This window comes from Phodopus roborovskii, unplaced genomic scaffold (genome assembly GCF_943737965.1).
Source record: "Phodopus roborovskii unplaced genomic scaffold, PHOROB, whole genome shotgun sequence".
Lineage (NCBI taxonomy): Eukaryota > Metazoa > Chordata > Mammalia > Rodentia > Cricetidae > Phodopus > Phodopus roborovskii.
In genome coordinates, this window is record NW_026126469.1 from 15788167 (window position 1) to 15811163 (window position 22997).

General features: G+C 42.6%; 1 protein-coding gene across 3 annotated transcripts in view; it reads right to left on the minus strand.

The window, feature by feature from the left end:
- Positions 1-14549, minus strand: part of Atp13a3 (ATPase 13A3) — an 81291-nt gene extending 66742 nt beyond the window's left edge. For all 3 annotated transcript variants that reach the window (XM_051191279.1, XM_051191280.1, XM_051191278.1), the window contains exons 1-2: positions 14445-14549; positions 13728-13772 (exon numbers count right to left, since the gene is read on the minus strand). The gene's annotated coding sequence lies outside the window, so the exon portion shown is untranslated. The remainder of the gene's footprint in view (positions 1-13727; positions 13773-14444) is intronic.
- Between the last annotated feature and the right edge of the window lie 8448 nt (positions 14550-22997).

Here is a 22997-nt window from a genome sequence, read left to right on the forward strand (position 1 = left end):
TTCACTGATATTTAAAAAAAGTTATTTTAAAACAAGCAAAAGTAAAATAGTATAATAGAGACAATGAACAAGGGCTAAGAAAATAAAGAGTTCCAAGAAGTCTATCAATGTAGTAAACAAGGCAAATTGCCAAATGAGTCTAATTACCCCAACCTAAAATCTATAATTTCAGTCTTAAGGTTAAGGATTTCTTTGAATAATATATAAATGAAATGTTCTCAATTTAATGAAAATTACTGCCAGCTTAAACCTATAATACCATTAAATAAAATCACCAATAACTCAGTTGACATTTAAATCAATGATTTTAAAAAATCTGAGAGTTGGGAGGTGGTGCACACCTTTAGTCCCAACACATGGGAGGCAGAGGCCAGTCTGGTTTACAGAGCAAGTACCAGGACAGGTTCCAAAGCTACACAGAGAAACCCTTTCTCAAAAAAAAAAAAAAAAAAAAAAAAAAAAAAGGTGAAATCTAAATGCTCATTAATTCTGAGATGGCTACTTTTTACATTTTACCACAGCTAAAACTAGAATGCTTTTTAAATGTTATTATTGCTGTCACCAGGTGACTGATGATGACACATGGGTCACTATACAGAATACTCAAAAGTTCACTGTTCTTATTTCTCGAAATTAAGTGATGTGTCCACTGTTAACAGTAAGTGCATGTTTAAAGTTACTAATGTATTTTAAATGACTACACTATAGTTGGGTTATCAAACAAAAAGTAATTGCATATATAGAAAGTACTCAAAATTCAGCAGCAGAATGAATAGAGCCAGAATGAAAAGTGGGAATAGAGAATACTGACAAGGAAAAGAAAAAACAATAAAGACAAGAAAATTTCCAGAGAACTGATTATATTCCTAAGTCTTCAGTATGTTTGGGAGGTAGAAACCCCAGAAATGTTTTCTAGGACAAGGTCTCATATCTGGCCTCCAACTAGAGTTCATGACACTTTTGATCCTCCTGACTCTACCTTCTTTGTGGCTGCTGAACTTACAGCCCTGAGCCACAATGCCTGGTCTATGTGGTGGATGAGGGGAGGGAGGTTTAAAATCCTGGGCTTCCTACACCTTAGGTAAGCACTGGACCAACCCTAGCTACACTTCCAGCACCTCGTTTTGTTGTTTTATTAACAGAAAGCATAAAATTTACTTTCAGTAATTCAGCATTGTTTGCTTCAGGATTACTGCACAGCTTTCAAAAAACCAGAATTCATTTCATTCATGATCTTTACTATAGTATGATTCATATTTCACTCTTCCAGTCTTGATGATTCAAAGGTTCAATCACAAAGAAGCAAAAAAATCAGTAGGAAATTATTCTTTACAAAAGACACAATCCTGTACATTTACAATTGTAGCTAACAAGCACCTGGGGCCCCCATGTCTGTTAGAGAAGGAGAGCTGTGTGTTGAGGTAAGGTATGATTACAATGGACAAGCTGGTCTCTAAATCTTCCTGCTTCATCCTAGCTGGAAGAAAGGCACAGACACCTGGCTTATGTGAACTTCAGAAATTGTATGAATTTATGTTTTTTGGTTTATTCCTTTTCTCAATTCAAAGCCTGCTATGTTGACTCACTACAGCACAAAAAAAAGAACTATATTCCATGAAAAATTTTAAAAGTAAATATACTTAAGTAGCAAAAGCAGATTTAAACAAACAAACAAAATCCACTGGTTCAAGGCCAGCCTAAGCTACTTTAGCAAGACCATCCTGAAGAGGGGAGGGAGTGCAGGATATGGTGGTGCTTCATTTAAACCCAGCACTCAGGAGGCAAAAGCAGGCAGATCCATGAGCAGGAAGCCAGCCCTGTTTATATGTTGAGTTCCAGCCAGTGAAGATACATAGTGAAACAAACCATAAAAATAACTGACATGGGTACAGGTATATGTAGTCTAGAAACCACCTTTATCAGTATCTATCCAATTTGCCAATATTGCCAGGGCCTCAACTATACTAGGTGAGCACTCTACTACTGGATACTCTAGCATAATCCCAGGCCTAAATAATATCTTTTAAAGACTGATATTGGCAGTACTATCTTTCACGGGATTATTTTCCAAAAATCCATTAAACCACAAATGTTTCTACAAATAAAGTGTAAAAAGTACCTCCAGAGCATTTCAAAAGATCCCCTGCTCATATAAATTATAGTTAAAACACTGCCCTCTAGCTAGCAACTGATATAAAAAGTAATTACAAGACTTTTAAGAGCCTTCAAACTCTGTCACTAATCAACCTCTATCATTCACACTTACAACTTTACATCCCTTTCACAGAGCACAATTTGCAGCACTTCAAACAGCCCTACCACTTCCTGAATCCATTCTTCTGAATACAAATACTCTTTCTGCCAAGAATGCATTCCCAGACGAGTCTGGTTGAGATACTTCTATTAACCCTTGAGTCTGGTTGAGATACTTCTATTAACCCTTCATGCCAAGTCAAGCCACTAACCTTTAACAGTTCCTTCATTCTTCTAGTAAAAGACTCCTCCCACTTTTCCCCATTATTCAAACTGTCAGAGCATTTACCAAAGACATCAAACTTAGGTTTAAAAGCTTAAGCTTGAAACTCAAAGCCAGCACCTGGTAATGCAATTGAATGAATGAAGGGGGGAAAAAAAAAAAAGACCAGAAATGGAATTTCTGGGCAAATTCTTACAATAAATTTTGGGTTTGGACATGCTTGCACATCAACTCTATGCTCTTTCTCAACTAACTTAGCCAGATCCCTTCCTAAAATGTTACAGCCCCTATACAACCTCATCAATATTATGTCCATCAAATTAATTCCCCTCTCTCTCTCAAGAGCAGTGATTCTCAGCTTTCTAATGCTGCGACCCTTTAATATGGTTCATGCTGTGGTGACTCCCAACTATAAGATTATTTCATTGCTACTTCATAACTGTAATTTAGCTATGGTTATAAATCACAATGTGAGTAACTGGTAAGGGATATCTGATAAGCAACAAGAGGTTTTTGGTCCACAGGGTGAGAACTGCTGCTCAAGTAATTTTGTGCAGAAGTTAATGTATACAGAAAGGACAGCTGGGGACTGAGGAAAAGGGTTTAGCAGGTAAAGCACTTGCAAAGCCCTGTGTGAGGGCCAGAAGTAATGTTTTAAAAAGAAGAAAAAAAAAAAAAAAAACCCACAAACCAGGGCTTGGTTGGACCCAGCCTGAACACAGGCAGATCCCTGAGGTTCTCTGGCCAGCTAGTCTCAGAACAGCAAGAGACAGCCCCTCAAAAACAAGATAAAAGGGATGGAGAGATCCTTTTTTTTTTTTTTTTTTTTTTTTTTTTTTTTTTTTTGGGGGGGGCTAGGATGCATTCATATATTTCCATTCTAACTAGACAAGTACAAATTCCTCTTTGGAAGCGAAGAAAACCAGAGAAAGTGTATACATCCTAATGGATAGTATTACAACAGATAACAGATAACAGTATTTAAGAGCACAGGCTGAGCATGGTGGTGTAAGCACATGCACACCTTTAGTGCCAGCCTGGTCTACAGAGCAAGTTCCAGGACAGCCAGAGCTATACAGAGAAAATCCAAACACAACCACAAACAAACAAAACCAAACATGGCAGGCAACTATAACTCAGGGCTTGCAAGGGAGACAAATAGATCCAAGGGCTTACTTCCAGACAGTCTAGCCAACCAGTGAGCTCCATCCAGAGTCAGTAAGACCCTGTGGAAAAGCCACAAGGAAGACACCCAATGTCAACCTCTGACCCATACCATTCCCTCAATACACACAATCACAAACACCAAGGCCATTGAGAAATATTTGTCAAAAAAATTTTTTTTACAGGGTTTCTCTGTGTAGCTTTTGGAGCCTGTCCTGGAACTATCTCTTGTAGATCATGTTGGTCTCAAACTCACAGAAATCCACATGCCTCTACCTCCCTAGTGCTGGGACTAAAGGCATGCACCACCACAGCCCCACTTGAGGTTGTACAAATGCACACAATACTGGAATACATGTGCAATTATATGCACACACAGGTACACACAGTACTAAAGCATCTCCTTATATTCTCTACTTTTAGCTAACCTTTTAATTATGCTTCATTCTTTGCTATAACCCTAGGAAAATGACAGATTTTCATAAATACCTAGAAAAGGTAACAAGCCTAATATGAATCTCTAAGTAACAAAATGAAGAATAGATGTCTTAGTAGTACACATCTATAATCCAAACACTGGAAATGCTAAGGCAGAAGGGTAGAAAGTTCAAAACCAGCACTAGTTACATAGAAGACTTTCAAATAAACAACAAAAGCTAGAGAAAATATAAAGAGTAAGTAGATGCTGCAGTTCTGCCACACAGAAAGGCTAGCCCAAACAACAGCTGAGAGTCTAATGTGGCTAAGAACAGACACCAGTAACAAAAAGATAAGAAAGGGAGAACACACTGTAAAACAAACTAATGGCAAGGGAGATGGTAGCAGACTCGAGGGGGCAGACATAGATCTCTTGATTTTGAGGCCAGCCTGGTCTACAAAGCAAGTTCCAGGACAGCCATGGCTACACAGAGAAACCTTGTCTCAAACAAAACAAAAACCAAAACAACATAAAACAAACAACAACAAAAATACAGACACAAAGAGACAGGTAAAATACACTACATAAAACACACGAAGAGCTGGATAGATGGTTCCAAGGTTAAAAGCACTAGCTACTCTTTCTAGAAGACCTGGGTTCAATTCCCAGAACCCTCATAGCAGCTCACAACTGTCTGTAATTCCAGTTCCAAAGGTTCTGATGTCCATTTCTGGCCTCAGGTATGCACATACATGCATGCAGACAAAACACCCATACACATAAAAATTTTAAATGGAGAGGAAGAAGTCATAAAATGTATCAACAGAGACACTTAAGGTCCCCAGCATGTACTTCTCAGATGTTGCTACTAAAGATGAAATAATGGTGTTTTCTCTATGAAAAGCCAGAATAAAACATCAAAGGCAAGCATCCTCAAGCACCTTCAAATATACACACTACCTGTTTTAAAGATGCTAAGTGTACTGAATGAGTAAATATTAGTATGTTACATTTATTAGAACTCACTCTTAAACTAAGGTAAATTTTGCTTGGCAAATGAAAGTAAAAAAAAAATTGATTTATATCACAAATGTAGCGACAGTAGTTTGGAGGCTATTTAAAAAAAAAAAGCACTTGCATGTAGAAGTCACAAGTTGGCCAGGCTGTGCACAGAGGCAGAAGGATATCTGTGAGTTCAAGACTAGCCTGGCCTACAGAGTGAATTCCAGGATAGCCAGGGCTACACAGAGAAACCATCTTGAAAAATCACGCGCGCGCGCACACACACACACACACACACACACACACACACACACACACACACACAGAGTCACAAGTCTATCCAATAAACCTTGCTCTCTTCCAGAGCATATGACTGTTAAATCTTACACACTATAAAGGGTTTCTGTGGCCAGGATGGTTTCAAATGCCAGTCAGTCCTCCTACCTCAGCATTTTGAGTGCTTAGATTACAGATGAGCAACCACATTACATCCATTCACTTGCTACAGGACATCTCTCAACTATGCAGAGTGGCCCATCCCTATAATTCCACAACTTGGAAGGTGGAAGATGAAGTCAGAAGATCAAGAGTTCAAGACTAGGCTGAACTACATGAGACCCTGTCTCAAAACAGATTCCAACTTAATAATAAGGTAACCTGCACTAAAGCCAGAGGGAAAACTGGCTACTGAAATTTAAAAGCAATGTATCGATTTCCAATCAATATTTAAGCTGGTACTTTTTTGGGGGGGGGTGGTTAGTTCTGGGATTGAACTCAAGATTTTGCACACCCAAGACAAGTGACCATTTCCAACTCAAAGGCAGTTTTTTTCAAGGATTCCTGTTCCCCTGGGTAATTCCCCCCTACGTAGGCCTTCCTTCAGTATGAACCTGAAGTCCAAAAAAAGCAGGACACAAGACCTAATTTGATTTTTAACTCAAATACAGATTAGCCAGAAAGAACTAGGAGTTAGACCCAGTGGCAAAGGCTTGTACTCTCTTCTACTAAGGAAGCTAAAGCCAGACACTTACGTTCAGGCTTATCTGGACTACAGAGATCAAGATCATCCTAGCCACTGTAAAAAAGACATTTTTCCTTAAAAAAATAAATTAAGGACTTAGACTATAGCTCAGTGATAGACTGCTTTCCTAGCATGCAGAAAGCCCTACATTCAATCCCCAGTACTGTGAGAAAAAAAAAAAAGATTAAGAACCAAAACATTTGTCTTTCATAACAAAAAGTAGTTTTTCATTGTATCTCACAAGTTGGGGGGGGGGAGAAATGGAGAATCAAGGATACAGGAAGGAAGGAAGGAAGGAAGGAAGGAAGGAAGGAAGGAAAGAAGGAAGGAAGGAAGGAAGGAAGGAAGATGCACCCACGTACACACGCACCTCGGACACACATGTGAAAAATATTCCATGACTCAATTTTAAAACAAACTAAAAACAGTGTTAAGAAATTTGACAAGCAATCAAAGGGAACTCTTAAAAAGTTGGTTCTCTGCACATATTTAATCCCAGCAGTTGGGACACAGGAGCAGGTGGATCTCTGTGAGCTACAGGCAGCTACAGAGTGAGTTCCAAGATAGCCAGGGCTACAAAGAAAAACCTTTACCCTTTATATACAGTTCCTCATGTTGTGGAGACCCCCAACCATAAAATTATTTTTGTTGCTACTTCATCACTGTAATTTTGTTACTGTTATAAATTGTAAATATCTGATATGCGACCCCCCCCAGCAGGGGTCACAGTATTACTCTGAATTCTGAGATGTACTGCTATGGTCTTAGGATCACAGCCTGTGCCTCAACAAGTCAGGTTTGACCATATATATATATATATATATATATATATATATATATATATATATGCAATAAGCAAACTGAAACAGTTAAATTAATAGTAAAAAAAAAAGAAAGAAAGAAAAAAGAACTAGATTTAGTCAATGTGCTTCTGGTGCTGTGTGAGGAGGGGCAAAGAAATGCAGCTACCCCTGACCAAGCCCATCTTCTGGGTCTTAATATGAGGTTAAAGTTTAAGAAGAAGGCTAGAGTTCCATATTTCTACTAAGCAGTCCAGGTCAAGGTATGGTTCCACATGTTCTCTCCTGTAAAGTAGTATGTCAAGTTCTAAATTTCTTTCAGGGAGAAGTTCTGTGTCCATCCACCCATCCATCCATCCCCCTCCCTCTCCACAGGGGCTTATGCTTTAGGTTTTCACTTCTCCTGAATAAGTTTCCTAGGGGAACTCCTAGGGGACCTCCAATTTCTTGGGGCCCACTGTTTCCATAGTCTAATGGACATAAGTATCCCTCTAGAATATCTTCACCTCTGCCAAGCTTGTTACAATGCCACAACTAGAATACAAAAATAAGGACCCTGAAGAACATCTACCTGACCAAGTCAGACTGAACCAACCCAGACCCTTTATTAAGATGCTGCCAATTACCTCCCCAGACACCAGTTTATGCTGTAAGAAATAGCCAGTCTAAATTGTCTGTTACCTCTCAGCATTATTTTTTTCTGCTCTTGTACCTCTATTTTATTTTTAAAAGATGTACTTATTATGTATACAGTGTTTTATCTGCATGTATGCCTGCAGGCCAGAAGAGGGTACCAGATCTTATTATAGATGACTGAGAGCCACCATGTGGTTGCTGGGAATTGAACTCAGAACTTCTGGAAGAGCAGCCAGTGCTTTTTTTGTTTGTTTTGTTTTGTTTTTTAGTATGGTTACATTCATATATTTTAATTCAAACTAGACAAGTACAAATTCCTCTTTAGAGGTGAAGAAAACCACAGAAAGTATATACATCCTAATGGATAGTATTACAACAAATAACAGAAGAGTATTCCTTCCTGACAGCAAATATTGGGGTATACTGGAAAAATGGCAGGAGACTTAAGACATAATGGACACATTAAAGGAATAGGGATTTTTTTGAGACAGGTCTCATGTAGCCCAGGCTGGCCTCAACACATTATATAGTAGAGAGGGACCTCACATTGATCCTTCCATTTCTACCTCTCAAGTGCTGAGAAGAAGTGAGTGCCATAATAGTGTTTATTTTTAGATTTATGTGTATACATGTTTGTCTACATGTGCATACACCATGTGCATGACTGGTGCCCACAGACGTTAGAAAAGAGCACTAGATCTCCTGGGACTGGAATTACAAGATGGTTGTGAGCCACCATGTGGGTGTTGGGAGCTACACTTGGGTTTTCTGCAAGAGCAGCTATTGTTAACCTCTGAGCATCTCTCCAGCCCTGAACAATTGGTTTTAAGGAGCTTTTATATGATGGACTGCAAGTCCTATGACCTCCATTCCTGAGGGAAAGAAACACAGAGGAAAGTAGGACTGATTGGCTCCAGACCCTGTTGTAACTCCATTGCCAGACTGAGCACATGTACGTGGTTCCTCCAGGACTCATGCTATACTCAAACTGCTTCTTCTTTGATATCTTTCTGCTAGTTAGGTTCAAGAATTTTGAACTTAGGGTGTTGCAAATGATATAAGTGTTATATCACTGAGCTACCCCTCTGTCTTTTCTGACTTTTTGAAACAGCATCTTACTAAGATGTTTAGGCAAGATCTTTAACTTTTACTTTCCTTCCTTGGCCTCAAGTAGCTGGGGTTTTAGGCCTAGGCTAACAAGCATAGCTACTAACCCTACAGACCCATGTATTCATTTTAGGTATCCCAGTTTACCTCACCTTGTTTCCTAACCTTTTGTTTTGTTTTGTTTTTGTTTTTTGAGACAGGGTTTCTCTGTATTGTTTTGGATGCTGTCCTGGAACTAGCTCTGTAGACCAGGCTGGCCTTGAACTCAGAGATTTGCCTGCCTCTGCCTCCCAAGTGCTGGGACTAAAGGTGTGCACCACCAACGCCCTTCTCCCTAACCATTTGTTATACGATTATGCATTCATATTTAATTGTAATTACCGTCACAATTCTCAATGGGTCTTATATCATCAGCAATGGAGAGATGCTAGAAAGAAAACAGGGCACCTCAGGTCTTTCAGTAAATTTACAGTGGAGACAAACTCCTAGAACCCTGGTTTCTAGAATCCTAATCCAGGCCTTCTCTTACAATGTAAGTGGGGCTGTATTGCATAGCTGAAACTGGTTATAGTACTGAGGGAGTGGCTGACTTCCAAAGTAACCTTAGGGGTAGAATGTGAATGTTTGTATGGGAAGGACCCTTCATTCAAGATGGGCCTCGGTATGTGAGGTGAGCAGCCAGTGGTGCTCTTAACCTCTGAGCCAACTCTCCAGCCCAGGACCTTTATTTTAATGTTCAATGCTTTTGTGAAAAACAAAACAAAAACAACAAATAAATAAATAAATAATCCATGAGGCCAGCCTGTTCTATAGAACAAGTTCCAGGAAAGGTACCAACGCTACAGAGAAACTCTAGCTTGGGAAAAAAACAAAAAAACAAAACCAAGAAGGGAAAAAAAAAGCCTAGACCACTTGATATTTTTACCTGAATTCTGAACTTATCTTTTAAAATAAGAGAATTAAAGTAAGAATTCAAGATTTCCCTTGATTCTTATGTATTTACTGAATAGTTTAGGTGGGTAATCAGAATATGGCTTTGGTTATTACATAATTATGATCTGTGTGTATATATAGGCCAGTTAGCTTCTGATAACAGAAAGTTACAGAAATTCCAAAATCCTAGAGCCCACCTCTTAAATCAAGATAACAGCATACAGTAGTCCACTTAAATCAACGGGGCAATCCAAGACATCCCAGTGCACACATGAAACTGGATGTAAGTACCAGACTGTATATACATTTTCTCCTAACACACATATATATCTATGATATATATATATATACATATAAATCAGTAACAGAGCAACTTAACATTACACTATAATGGAAGCTATGTAAATGTGATGTCTCTATGTTTTTTTTTTCCTTAAAACATCTTAACTTTAATTTAAGAAAGCAATTTCTAGCTTTTCTTTGGATAACCTGAATTGCTAGCTACATAAATAGGGATACCTACAACACTAAAATATCATGATAGTCTATTTATCCACAATGGCTATTAAGCAACTAGTAGACACAGACAAATGAGTATACTAGACCAACGGCTGACTTGTGTCTAGGCCGAACAATTTCATCACCATTCAAAATAATACAAAACTTCAATATCTAGACCAAAGGCTCTCAACCTTCTTAATACTCCATGTGATGTTCTAATAAAGTTCCTCATGTTGCAGTAACTCCCAACCACAAAATTATTTTTGTTGCTACTTCATAACTGTAATTTTGCTAATGTTATAGATCACGATATAAATATTTTTGGAGATAGAAGTTTGCCAAATGGGTCACAACCCACATGTTGAGAACTACTACTAGTCTAGATGGTTTACTTCTGGAATTTTCCATCTAATATTTTCAAAGCACAGATGAATAATAGTTAACTGAAACTACAGAAGGTTAAACTATGGCAGGTGTTATATAGAAGGGATAATATTGAATCCAGAATACATTTCATCACTAAAATTATAGGATTCATCAAGTGTTTATCGACTTAACAGATGTTAAACATTAAATTAACCACTTTTAGTATACCTCTGAACTGTTTTTAAGAGTGTTCTTGTTCATAAATGCTCAGCTGTTAAATCTTGCACAATGTGTGGTCCAGTCGCATATAAGGTCTCACATTAATACATATAGTTAGTGTAGGCCACCAAGTATACTACCAAACAATCTATTGTACAGACCTAGAGTCTATAATCCCAACTACTTAGGAATCCTGGGAAGGAGAAGTTCAAGTGAAGGACATCCTGGCTACACTGCAAGTTCAAAGTTAACCTGAGCAAGTGAGTTGAAACCTTATACAAAAAGGGGCTGAGGATGTAGCTCTGTATAGTGTTTGCCCACCATCTCTGTGAAGCCCAGAATCCAAATAAATTCAAGTACCATAAAACAACAGAATCCATTTCACATAAAACCATATTAGAGCCAGGCAGTGGTGGTACAAGCCATTAACCCCAGCACTCGGGAGGCAGAAATCTGAGTTCAAAGCCAGCCTGGTCTATAGAGTGAATTCTAGGGCAGACAGGGCCAACACTGACCTTGGGGGGGGGGAGCATATTATTAAGATAACTTTGAAATTCTATTTTTGTCTTCCAATACTAGTTGTCCTTCAGATTTTTATTTCATCATTACCAAACACTGGATAAAATACAGATAAAAACAAAATTCCCTATGTGCTTGCTCTCTTGTCACTGTCTCAAAATCTGACCACTGACTGGGTTCCATGAGTATAGTAACATGATCTCAGCATATTGCTAAGATTACTATTTATTTCAGAACGAAGCACGTTCTTCAGTGGTTACAAAGCCACCATGATATAAAAGCACAATACACAGAAGGAAGGAATGCCAGGAGCTGAGTGCTCCTTTCTTGCTCAATTAACCCTCAAGCCTCTTTTAAATGGTATTATTCTTTGTAAATTAGAATTAACCAGGAAAGGACTTTGAAGACAGCCACAATCTAAGTTTATTTAATATTACTTTCTGCAACACAAACAAAAGTTCTTATTTTTTAGGTTTGTGAAAATGTATGACTAGGAACTTACTGCAATATCTCAGTTTCCTCATCTAGAAAATGAAGTTCAAGAACTACCAAATATTTATTTTAGATCCTAGCATACAATGATCTCTCGATTTAAGAAAATCAGTTATCAGTCAGATCTGATCCCCAAATTCCATGCACTCTTTCTATTACAATTTTCAATAGTTGTCAACAGAGTTTCATGTAGTTCAGAATATCCCAAACTGAGTCTGTGGCTAAGGATGCCTTGAGCTTCTGATCCTATGGCAGATTATAAGCATCTAACTCGACTCGGCACCCAGGACTTTATCCAGGGTCTCATGGATAGTAGCAAGCACTTTAAGAACTAAACTATATCCCCAGCCCCAAACACTTAATTCACAGAAAAAATCAATATCTGAAAAATAAACGTTTGAGCACTGACTGCTCTTCCAGAGTATCCAAGTTCAATTCCCAGAAACCCACATGGCAGCTTACGACTGTCTGTAACTCCAGGTTCCAGGGAACCCAACACCCTCACACAGACATACATGTAGTCAAAACACCAATGAACATAAAATAAAAATGAATAAATTATTTTTAAAAACATTTGGGAAACTGACTTTACCTATTGAACTCTTTTTAATGCTAAAATATGATAACAGAACCCAGTATCTCATCAGACACTGGGTTTTGTTCTAATTAACTATGAAACTAGTTTTATACCAATATAGAAAATTATTTCAAACTAGATCTAAATTAAAACTTCAATTTGTTACTGGTTAGCTTAGACAAAGAAATCAATCATCCTACAACACCTTGAAAGCTTATCAACTTTGTTTTCAAAATATCCTGCAGTTCAATATTTTCATCTAATTATACCTGTACTACTTAAATGAAGCAATTAAAGTAGTATTACTTTCCCTGCCCAATCCTATAACCAAAACAAGCATTGCTATTCTGACAATGTTTAAAAATCTCAACTACTATTGCACTCAGGAGGTAGAGGCAGGCAGATCTCTTTGAGTTCACGGCCTGCCTGGTCTATACAGGACAGGCTCCAAGGCTACACAGAGAAACCTGTCTCTCTCTCTCTCTCTCTCTCTCTCTCTCTCTCTCTCTCTCTCTTTCTCTCTCTCTCAATCAACCAACCAACCAACCAACCAACCAACCAATAAAATCTCCTTCGCCCTCAGCCTAATCTAATGATGAATGATTGGGGGGTGGGGGAGAGCAGATGTTGATATCAGGAAAGAAGCAACATGTACCCTCTAGGCTAGCCATAGTGGTACTGCCTGTAATGCAACTATCAGGAAGCTAAGGCAAGACCATGGAGGCCAACAGGGACTGTACATAACCAAATGTTGTTTTTAAAAGATTTTTCTTCCTCTTCTACAACAATCATTAGTAGATTTACTATTTCAAAAAACTTTCAGAAACTGATGAACTTTTGAATTTACTGTTAAATCTGGATGAGATGCCTATTTTGGCAACCACAGCCTATTCAGCAAAGCAACAATCCTCACAAAGAATACTTCATATATTCCAGTAAAACAAAATTAAAGTGTATTTTAGCATGCTTCTAATCAAGGGTGAAGCATTTTTAAAGATGTACTGATCCTTCAAAAGTAAAATCACACTGGAATTGGAGTAATTGCACAGTAAGAGTGCTTGCTGCTTACAGAGGATCTGAGTTTGGCTCCCAAAAGCCAACACAGGCAGCTCATACCACCTATAAATCCTGTTCCAAACGGTTTGGCCTCCAATGACATTCACACATGTTAAAACATACTAATAGACACACATAAATTAAAATACTTTAAAATAATAATAAACTTTCACGTTAGCCACAAACCCTCTAGAAGAGGGTTCATCTTGAATAGTCCCAACATTTCTTGGATTAAAAAAAAAAAATCCTATTTTCCTGCCCATAGATCAAAAATCACCATAAACATACTTAACTGTGTTCTATTCGGTTCAGAATCATCTAAGTTTCTAGGTTTACAACTCCGTACCCATTTATTGTGCACTAATATAAAACACTAAATACAGTTCTATCTAAATCTAAAACATTAATGATTAGTAGTTAATTATATTAGTAACTTATACCTCTTCTGTCCAAACACCCAAGATCCTAGGACGCTTCTGTCAGTCCTAAGGGAAAAAGGAAACAATAAACACCTGTCACAAAAGCTTTCCAAATTGGGAAGCCCCGAACAGTTAATGTCAATCCGCAATGCTATTCCCTCCCTCCCAAATCCACACCCACCATAAAAGATATCATTTGGCCAGTTGTCTGTATGAAGGGCAGGCCAGAAAGTTAAATTAGCTGAAAGGGCTCTGGGTCTTTCCCTTCACAATCTCTAGTGTTGACACCTCATCAATGTCTAAAGTCACTTTTCCTTTCTGGGCCTCGGCTATCTGTAAAGTGTGCTGATACCCAAGGTAATCTATTTCGTGGCCAGGGCCGAACTTGGACTAGTGAGCACCGGCACGAACCCATCCGGGCCCTGCCCACGCTCTTCTTCGGAGCACATCACCTTCTAGACTTTATAGAGTGGCTGGCCCACCGGGCCGGGCGGCACGCAGCGGCACGCAGCGGATGCACTCAAGACCTCCACACTCACACGTGTTCCCAGACGGTACCGGGGCTCGTCGCCCTCTGCCCGTCACACACACCTTCCCTGAGAGAGGATGTCCAAGTCGGGCCGCGGAAGCAGCCATAGACTCACCTGGTACCCACCACCCGGGCGACTCCGCTCGCCTTCTCGAGCCTCCCCATCACCTTCGCCGCCCGCCCCACACCCCGCTCGCCCAATCACTCACCAGCCGCGCCGCCGTGCTGACTCCGCGGCGGCCTTCCCGGCCCAGGCAGCCAAAAGGCCGCAGGGGGCCGGGCGGCCGCTTTCGCCGCCGCCGCCGCCGCCGCCGCCTCTCCTCAGCCCAGCCCCATCGCCCACGGCCAGCGCCGGCGGCCGCGGGTCGCTCGGGCTCGAGGCGCCGCCGCCGCGCGTCGCGGCTCCGACTGTGGGGACGGAGGCGCCGCGGCGGAGCCCGGGCCGCACCGGGCGCAGGGGCGTCCGCGCTCCGCTCGTCGGCGCCTGCGACGGCGGCTTGCAGCCGGGCAGGGCGAGAACAAGGGAGCGCGGCGCGGAAGACCGGCAGGGGACGAGGGGCGGTCTGCTCTGAGAAGAGGCCTCCCGCCGTCGGCGACGAAGCGGACCCCCTCCCCGCGGCCACGGCGCCCGGTCACGCTGCGGGGAGGGCTGGCAGGCACACGGGGAGCGCCCCGCGAGCTCAGGACTCCCGCGCCGGATGTGAGGTCACGTGATTGCCTCATCCCAGCGCCCAGCGCGGAGGGGCCGTCAGGGGGCGGGGCGACCATCGGCCCCGCCCACCTCCTCGCAATCGGGCCCCCAGCCCGCCTAAGCAAGAACCGCTAGCGGGAGACGCTCTGAAAGAGCGCTTTGCGGTGATGCTGCCCCGGGCTCATTTTGCGGCAGACTGTGAACTGTGTGTGGCTTGCCGTGCTCGGAGAAGATCATAGTCCAAACCCCCATTTCATGAACAAAGAAACTGAGGCACCGAGATAAGTGCAGACTTGCCTAAGGTGGCAGTCAAGAGAGGACGCCAATGCCAACAAGGTGGAGAGAGAAGTCCTAGCTCCGGGGCCAGATTCTTTCCCTTCTTTATCGCCACCCACACCAAAAAAGAACACTTTAATTCCAGTGGAACTTCTGGCCCAGCCCGCGGGCGTGGGATTCAGAATAGAGTCAGGTAGGCAGGAGAAAGCTTCCACACCCGAGACCGCCTGAGCCTCAGGGAGGATTTTTTTCGACAGTGCTGAATGCAAATTAAATACTTCCCTCCTCAGGAGACTTGTCGCTATCTCAGGGCACTACCCCGCCCGGATATTCAAATCGCTAGTTTGGGTTTTCACTGACTTCAGCTCGGCGCCGAGCGCGGGAAGCAGAGCTTGCCACCTGCTGCCTCCAGCTCCGCCATTTTTTCGCCCTGAGTCTACCTCACCTGCATCCCAGGCGCCTGGTCATCACTTGTTACTGTTCTCCCGCCTTCCTGCAAACATAACTCTTAGCTGCTTGACCGGCTTAGAAGAAAGAACTGCACAGGCTGGGGCCCTGTTCCCCATACTTGGGCTGAGTCCTTCAGGGGCCTCCAGCCTAGTCACCTCTCAGGACATGTCCTCTTGGTCCACAGCACAGAATGGCATCTCCTTTGGGTCAGTACAGTGTCCCAGAACCATTTCACTAATACACCTCATTTAGAATGATGCTGCTCCTGCCCTCCACCCGCGGCAGTGGGGTCGTAGAAGGCTGCTATGGAATTTCTTCTTGCCAAATGACATGGACATCACACTAAAGGAAGACAAGCCACCGCTGTGTGTTTCCAGCTCGCACTCACCACTGTTTGAAACTTCCGTGTGTGTTTCCTACCCCACTTGTGCTGGAGTAAGTAAATGAGATAAGGACTGGATAGGGCTGAACAAACCCCACACACTCCTTCCCGCTCCCGTGGTCTCCTGGTTATTTACCTCTCCGATTTTAAAGGCGGCTCAAGCCTCTCCAGGTCCTATAAATGTCAAGGCAACCATCCACTTAAAGTGCCCTCTTCAATTAGCTGCCAAGTGTTTCTGGCCCTCTCATGCACACCTCTTGAACAGTGGTCACCCCCTGGATCTAGCTGCCTCTACTTCCTCATTCCTCCACTCTTGGGAAACTGACCACACAGGCAGAGAGAGAGAGAGAGAGAGAGAGAGAGGGAGGGAGGGAGGGAGGGAGGGAGGGAGGGAGGGAGGGAGGGAGGGAGGGAGGGAGAGGCCCTTCCTCACCCTGCTCAGGTGAAAGTAACCCATAACCTTCATGTCACCCACCATTGGGGCAGAACTGCCCTTCTTGCCCCTCAGCACTACCTCTCTGCACCCCTGGATGTTCTCACCTTCTGGAATCACTCTACTACCTCAGTCTGCTGAGGACTGTGATCTCCCAGCTCTCAAGTCTCAATACCTAAGAACTCTGCCCTCTTCAGTGTCATCCTTAAGGGCCACCAGCTGTGAAAAGCCCACAGCTGTACTCACTCCCATTCACACAGTCTTGGAGAATCATCTCCACCCTTGTTTTGAACCCTCATATCAGCCAGACCTCTTCCTTAAAAACAAAAACAAAACAAACAACCCAGAATCAAATCAAATTTCCAACTATCTGCCATGCATCTCTATCTAGAGCTCACAGAGAAACACCTATGGTGTGTCCAAAACTGAACTGACCTCTCCCTCTATAACTGCCCCCTCCCGAAGCTAATTGCACCACCATCACACTGCCATTTGAATTAGAAAGCTAGGAATGAATGAGTCACCCCTGGTGAATAACTAAGCCCTATCTATTTCACCTCAAATTCCTACCTCCATTCCACTGGCACCCATCCTTTCTTAGCTACACACACGCTTTGACAGCCTCCCACCAGCCTTCTTCAGACAAACTCATCCTCCATCCTCACTCCAAAGTCCTGTCTAAAGCACACACCTACTTAAAATCCTAAGCTCGATGCCACTAGGGCTTTGATTTTTTATTACACTTATTTGTTGGGCATGGAGTGAGGGGGGCACCTCATGGCACAAGTGTGGATGTCAGATAATGACATTTTGGACTTGGTTCTCTGGCCCCACTTCCAGGTCCCAGGGATGGAACTCAGATGGTCAGGCTTGGCAATCCCTGTACCTGCCATCTCACAGGCCAGAGCCCACGCTTTGGTGATATAGATACATGCCTGTAAAATCAGCACTTGGGAAGTGGAACATGGTCAGTTTGTAGCTAGCTTGGACTATGATAACCCGTCTAAAAACGGGGAAAAAAAAAAAAAAAAAAAAAACCAAAGAAAAGCCCAGATTTCAAGATGCAACTGAATTTCTCAAACTAAGGCAACCCACATGGGGCTTAGTAAATTCGAGGAAGAAATAAAGCAGTTAAATATTTCAAGTTCTTTGCTACGGATGCTTTGAGTCTAGGGGGGAAGAGAGTCTGAACACTGGCCTGGGGAAGAGATGTTGAGTCAGGCTTGAGCATGTTTAAAGGCTGAGAGAAAGGCATGGAGAAGTGAGTCAGTCCCCAAAAGGACTGAAAGTGATAAGAGCCGGTCTTCACACTTTTGAAACCTTGAGTGATATTCAGCCTATCACATTTCTGGGCCCCAGTCTTCAGTATTGCTAGATCCAGGCTTTCCTTCTTCTGATCACTATTTAAAGCCCAACCCAAGCGTATGTTGGTCCACACCTAAAACTGAAGCTATTAGGGAATGAGTCAGAAGGATCACATGAATGCTGGAGTTCAAGGCCAGCCATAGTAACATATAGAGACTGCACCTCCAAAAAAGTAAAGAAAACATCAGAAACAGCAACAACAAAACATTCCACCCAGGACCACAAGCACAGATAACAAACAGTCCTACAATTACCTTGACCATTCTTGCCACAAAAATTAGTTTCCCATGGTTAAAAATCCATATTCACTTTTTCTTAACCAACACCTTACATCACTTTACCTCCTGTGTTACCAAGAAAACTGCAAACCATCTGTAGAGACTTGTACTCCCCAGATCTACATGTCACCCCGATACTACATCCAGTCTTTTTTCTCATTCTAAAGATACAAAGCCCCTCCTGACAGCTCTCTCTCTATGACGGTCACTCTAAACCTTCCTAATGCTGTGTCCCTTTAATACAGCTCCACATGTTGTATTGGCCCCCCAACCATAAAATTATTTTTATTATTATTTCATAATTGTTATTTCATAATTTTGCTACTGTGATCACTCACAATGTAAATACTTTTGAAGGTAGAGGTTTGTCAAAGGGGTCCAAACCCATAGGTTGAGAACCATTCCTCTATAAGTTCAGGGCCAGGCCCCAAGGAGGTTACCACTGTCCTGAATGCCAGGGGATTCTTTATGTTTCTAGCTCTTTACCCACTCCAACAGAATTCATCACCCCATCTTTCATTTATTTGTTTATTTTTTTTTTTTTTTTTTTTTTTTTTTTTTTTTGAGACAGGGTTTCTCTGTATAGCCTTGGAGCCTGTCCCTATAAGACAGGCTGGCCTTGAACTCACAGAGATCTGACTGCCTCTGCCTCCCCAGTGCTGGGATTAAAAGCAAGCGCTGCCACCACCGCCCAGCTTTATTTTATTATTATAGTATACTTGTGTTTTGCCTGCATGTATGTGTGTGTAGCACATGCCTGATTGATGGAGGCCAGAAGAGGGTATCATCTTCTGGAACTGGAATTACAGATAGGTGTGGGCTGCGACGAAAGTGATAAGAACTGAACCTGAATCCTCTAGAAGACCAGTCCATTAGTCATTTTTGAAACAGAGTCTCTCTTTGTCACCCTGCTGGCCTGGAACCCACTATGTAGACCAGAATGGCTTGAAATTTGTGGCAACCCTCCAGGGAGTACTGTGACTCCGGGATGCCCCTCCTTATCCACATAGCACTCCCTCTTGGAAACACCTTTCCTGTCCATCGTGTTTGATTATGTAGTCTTGGAATTCTTCCTCTTTGTTACTCCTTCTCTCCATGCCTCTGTCTGTCCCTCTGTCTGTGCCTCTGTCTATACATCTCCTCTCTCTCTCTTTCTCTCTCACACACAAACACATACTGTCTGAGAGCCAAAGATAACACCTCTGATATACACAATAACATACCCTTCCCAGGTAACTTTGTCTACCATGGCTATAGCCATTATGGCCATGTACATTAATAACTCTCGGTGATTATGTCCCCACAGCCCACCCCTCTCTTCAGAGAGTCAGATGATACATACCTCTCCCTCCCTTTGTTATTGTTGTTTAAGATTTATTTTACTTTTTAAAATTATATGGCGGTGGTAGGGTGGGTATGTACATGTAAATGCCTATGCCTGTGAAAGCCGGAGGTGCCAGGCCTCCTTGAGCTGAAGTCACACGTGCTAGTGAACCACTCAGCCACTCAGTGTGGGTGCTGAGATTTGAACTCAAGTCCTCCGGAAGAGCAGCAGGTACTCTCAACCACTGAGTTATCTCTCCAGCCCTACTCTTTCCTTCTTTTGTTGTTGTTTGTTTGGGTTTGTTTTATTTTTGTTTTTTAAGACAAGGTTTCTCTGCATAGCCTTGTCTGTCCTGGAACTCACTTTGTAGACCAGGCTGACCTAGAATTCGGAGATCAGTCTGTTTTTGCCTCTTCTTCTAGAGTGCTTAGACTAAGTATGTATGCCACCATATGTGGCATGTCTCTTAGATACATCTTGAGAGGATCTCCTGTTTCCCAGGCTGGTCTTAAATTCATTATGTGGATAAAGATGAACTTCTGATCTTTCTGCCTCCATTCCCTGAGAGAGGAACGAAAAGTTTCTGCACTCAGATAAGTTTCTCCACCAACGCAGCAATCCAAATCAGACCAAATTAAACCAATTAGAAGAGGCCCAGGTTTAATGGATAAAACGTTCCCAGATGATTTTCTGGTCACCCTCTATAGAGGAGAGGTGGAAGAGAGAATAAAACACCATGTGTCTGTTTTCTGGGTGGCACTTTAAATACCCTGTGAAAGTCACCTTGAGCACCCCTGGGGGAGGGGTCATCATTTGGTGGACTTGAGGTGGAGCTTTCACCAGAACATTCCAGACTCTTTGGGTATATGGATGCCAGGGGCTGGGGCGGAGCTTCCATCAGAACAAGGGGATTGACAGACATGGGCTACCATACCTGGCTTATGAAATGCTAAAGACAGAACCCAGGGCTCTGTGAAGTCTACACACACAGTTTACGAACTAAGTTGCATTGCAGGCCTATTTTAGGTTGTTTTGAGGCACAGTTTCATGTACCCCAGGTTTTCCTCTTACTATGCATATAAACATGACCTCTTTCTCTACCTCCCAAGTGCTAGAATTAGAAGTATGTACCATCACTGGGTGTGGTGGTGTATACACACATTTAATCCCAGCACTGGGGAGGCAGGGGCAGGGATCTCTGTGAGCTCCAGGCCAGCTTGGTCTACAAAGCAAATTCCAGGCCAGCCAGGACTGTTACACAAAGACACTCTGATTTGAAAACCAAGGGGAAAGAAAAGTACGTACGATCAGGCTGGCAAATGTACTACAGTTTCCTTCTCTACTACTGTCAAAGGACACCTGTGTTGATTCTATGTCTTGACTATTGTGAATCTCATTGAACATGAGAGTACAGGCATTCCAGTAGAGGGATGATTTCATTTCCTTTTGGATGCTATTCTTTGTATTTCCTACTGCCCATTGCCAATCTAATAGCATGGTCATCCCACATCTGCCCACATGTCTCCGTGTTCATTACCACTGTAGCAATCCCAGGCACCTCCGTCTCAGGCAGAGCTCGCTATTGCAGTTGTACCACAACTCATTCCTGCACTGTCACCCTTGCACTTCCAACCATTCTCACCGCCTGAGCTTGCAGTGTGGCATAGCTACTGCTGACAGTTCTCAATGGCTGCCCATTTCGCTGAGAATAAAATGTGAACTTTGCTGTCCTGCAAGGTCCAGGCCTTTCCCCTTTTGCTGCCCTGGGCCACCCTCACCCTGACTCCCCTGGCTACCTTCCTCATCCTTGTCTCGTGGTCCTCTCTCAGTTCCTCATACACACCAAGCTCTTTCCTGCCTCAGTCTTTGCACAACCTCCCCTCTCTCTCCCTTCCCTTTCCCTCTTGTAAGCTAACTCTTAGGAACTCAGCTCTGGGCTCCAACACTCACACACTGGACCCTGAGAAATTGCCAGCCCTTCCTTCTCTGCCTTTGTTTTCTTTTCTTTTGCCACACCATGTCACCATCATCACAGTTTTACTTACCAGCGTATGTTTATTTAAACCTGTTCTTGCTGTTAAACTCTACCTCTGGGGTGATGGGAACCATAGACTAGGGGTGTAGCTCGGTGGCAAGGCACTTGCTGAGCCCCCACAAAGGCCCTAGGTTAAATCCCTGTCACTAACAAAGAAAAAAAAAATAGACCCATTTATGATTCCAGCATCTTTCAAGAAGAGGCATTAAAAGGGAAGATGAAGGGTGAGCAAGCTGGCTCAGCAGGCACAGGTACTTGCTGGGCAACCTGGCAATGCAAATTCCATCCTAGGGACTCACGTGAAAGGCAAAAGGAGAGAATAGATTCCACAAGCTAGTCCTCTGGCCTCCAGCGTTCCCCTCCCCCATCTCACATAAACACACATCGTAATAGCTACATCAGTACACAGTTTTGAACTTTTTTGTTTGTTTGTTTGTTTGTTGGCTTTTTTCTATTTCTTTTTTCTTTTTTCTGGTTTTTCAAGACAGGGTTTCTCTATGTAGGCCTGTCTGTCCTGGAACTCACTCCATAGACCAGGCTGGTTTTGAATTCACAGAGATCTGCATGCCTCTGCCTCCTAAGTGTTGGGCTTAAAGTCCTGTGACACCACCATCTGGATGGAAATTTTCTTAAATGACAACTAGGTCCTGGCATACTCCTAAAATCCTGGCATGAAGATCAGGACTTCCAGGCCAGCCTTAGCTACATAGTGAATTTAAGCCCAAGGCTAGATTCATTTACATTATACTCTGTACTAAAGCAAGCAACAAACAAAAAATTGTCAATGAAAGGCAGGTGTAGCTGAGTATAGTGGCCCTTACCTGTAATCGAGGCACTGGGTTGTTGAATCTAAAAGACCCTGAGTTCAAGGTCAGTCTTGCTTACATCAGAAAGGAGGGAGGAAGGAAAGGAAGGAAGGAAGGAAGGAAGGAGGAAAGAAGGAAGGAAGGAAGGTAGGAAAGAAGGAAGGAAGGAAGGATAGAAGGAAGGCAAGCAGACAGGTAGACATGTATTCCTAGTATCTGGGAAATGTAGGCAGGAGATCAAAAGTGCCAGATCACCCTGGGATACATACTGGGAACTTGTCTCCAAAAACCAAACACAGGCTCAGTGAGATAGTTCAGGGAGTAAAGATGCTTGAGGCCTGGCCTGATGACTTGAATTTGCTCCCTTGGACCCACATGGTGAAAGATTACAGACTCCCATGAGTTGTCCTTTGATCTTCACATGTGGACAATGGCATACACCCACACACTCATTCTTGGAAGCATATCACTCACTACCTTTACAACCTTCAATCTGTTTTGTGTTGATAACCCATTCCTTTGCACTTATTTATGAATTGATGTGTCTCTTCTTTTTTCACTCATTCTTGGTTTGGGCTTTTGTTTTGTATGTGTGAGGTAAGATGCTCGATCTCACCAGATGGCTGAGGCTGCCTTGGACTCCTGGTCCTCCTGCCTCTATGTTTCAAGTACTTAAAAAAGCAGGTGTGTGTGTGTGTGTGTGTGTGTGTGTGTGTGTGTGT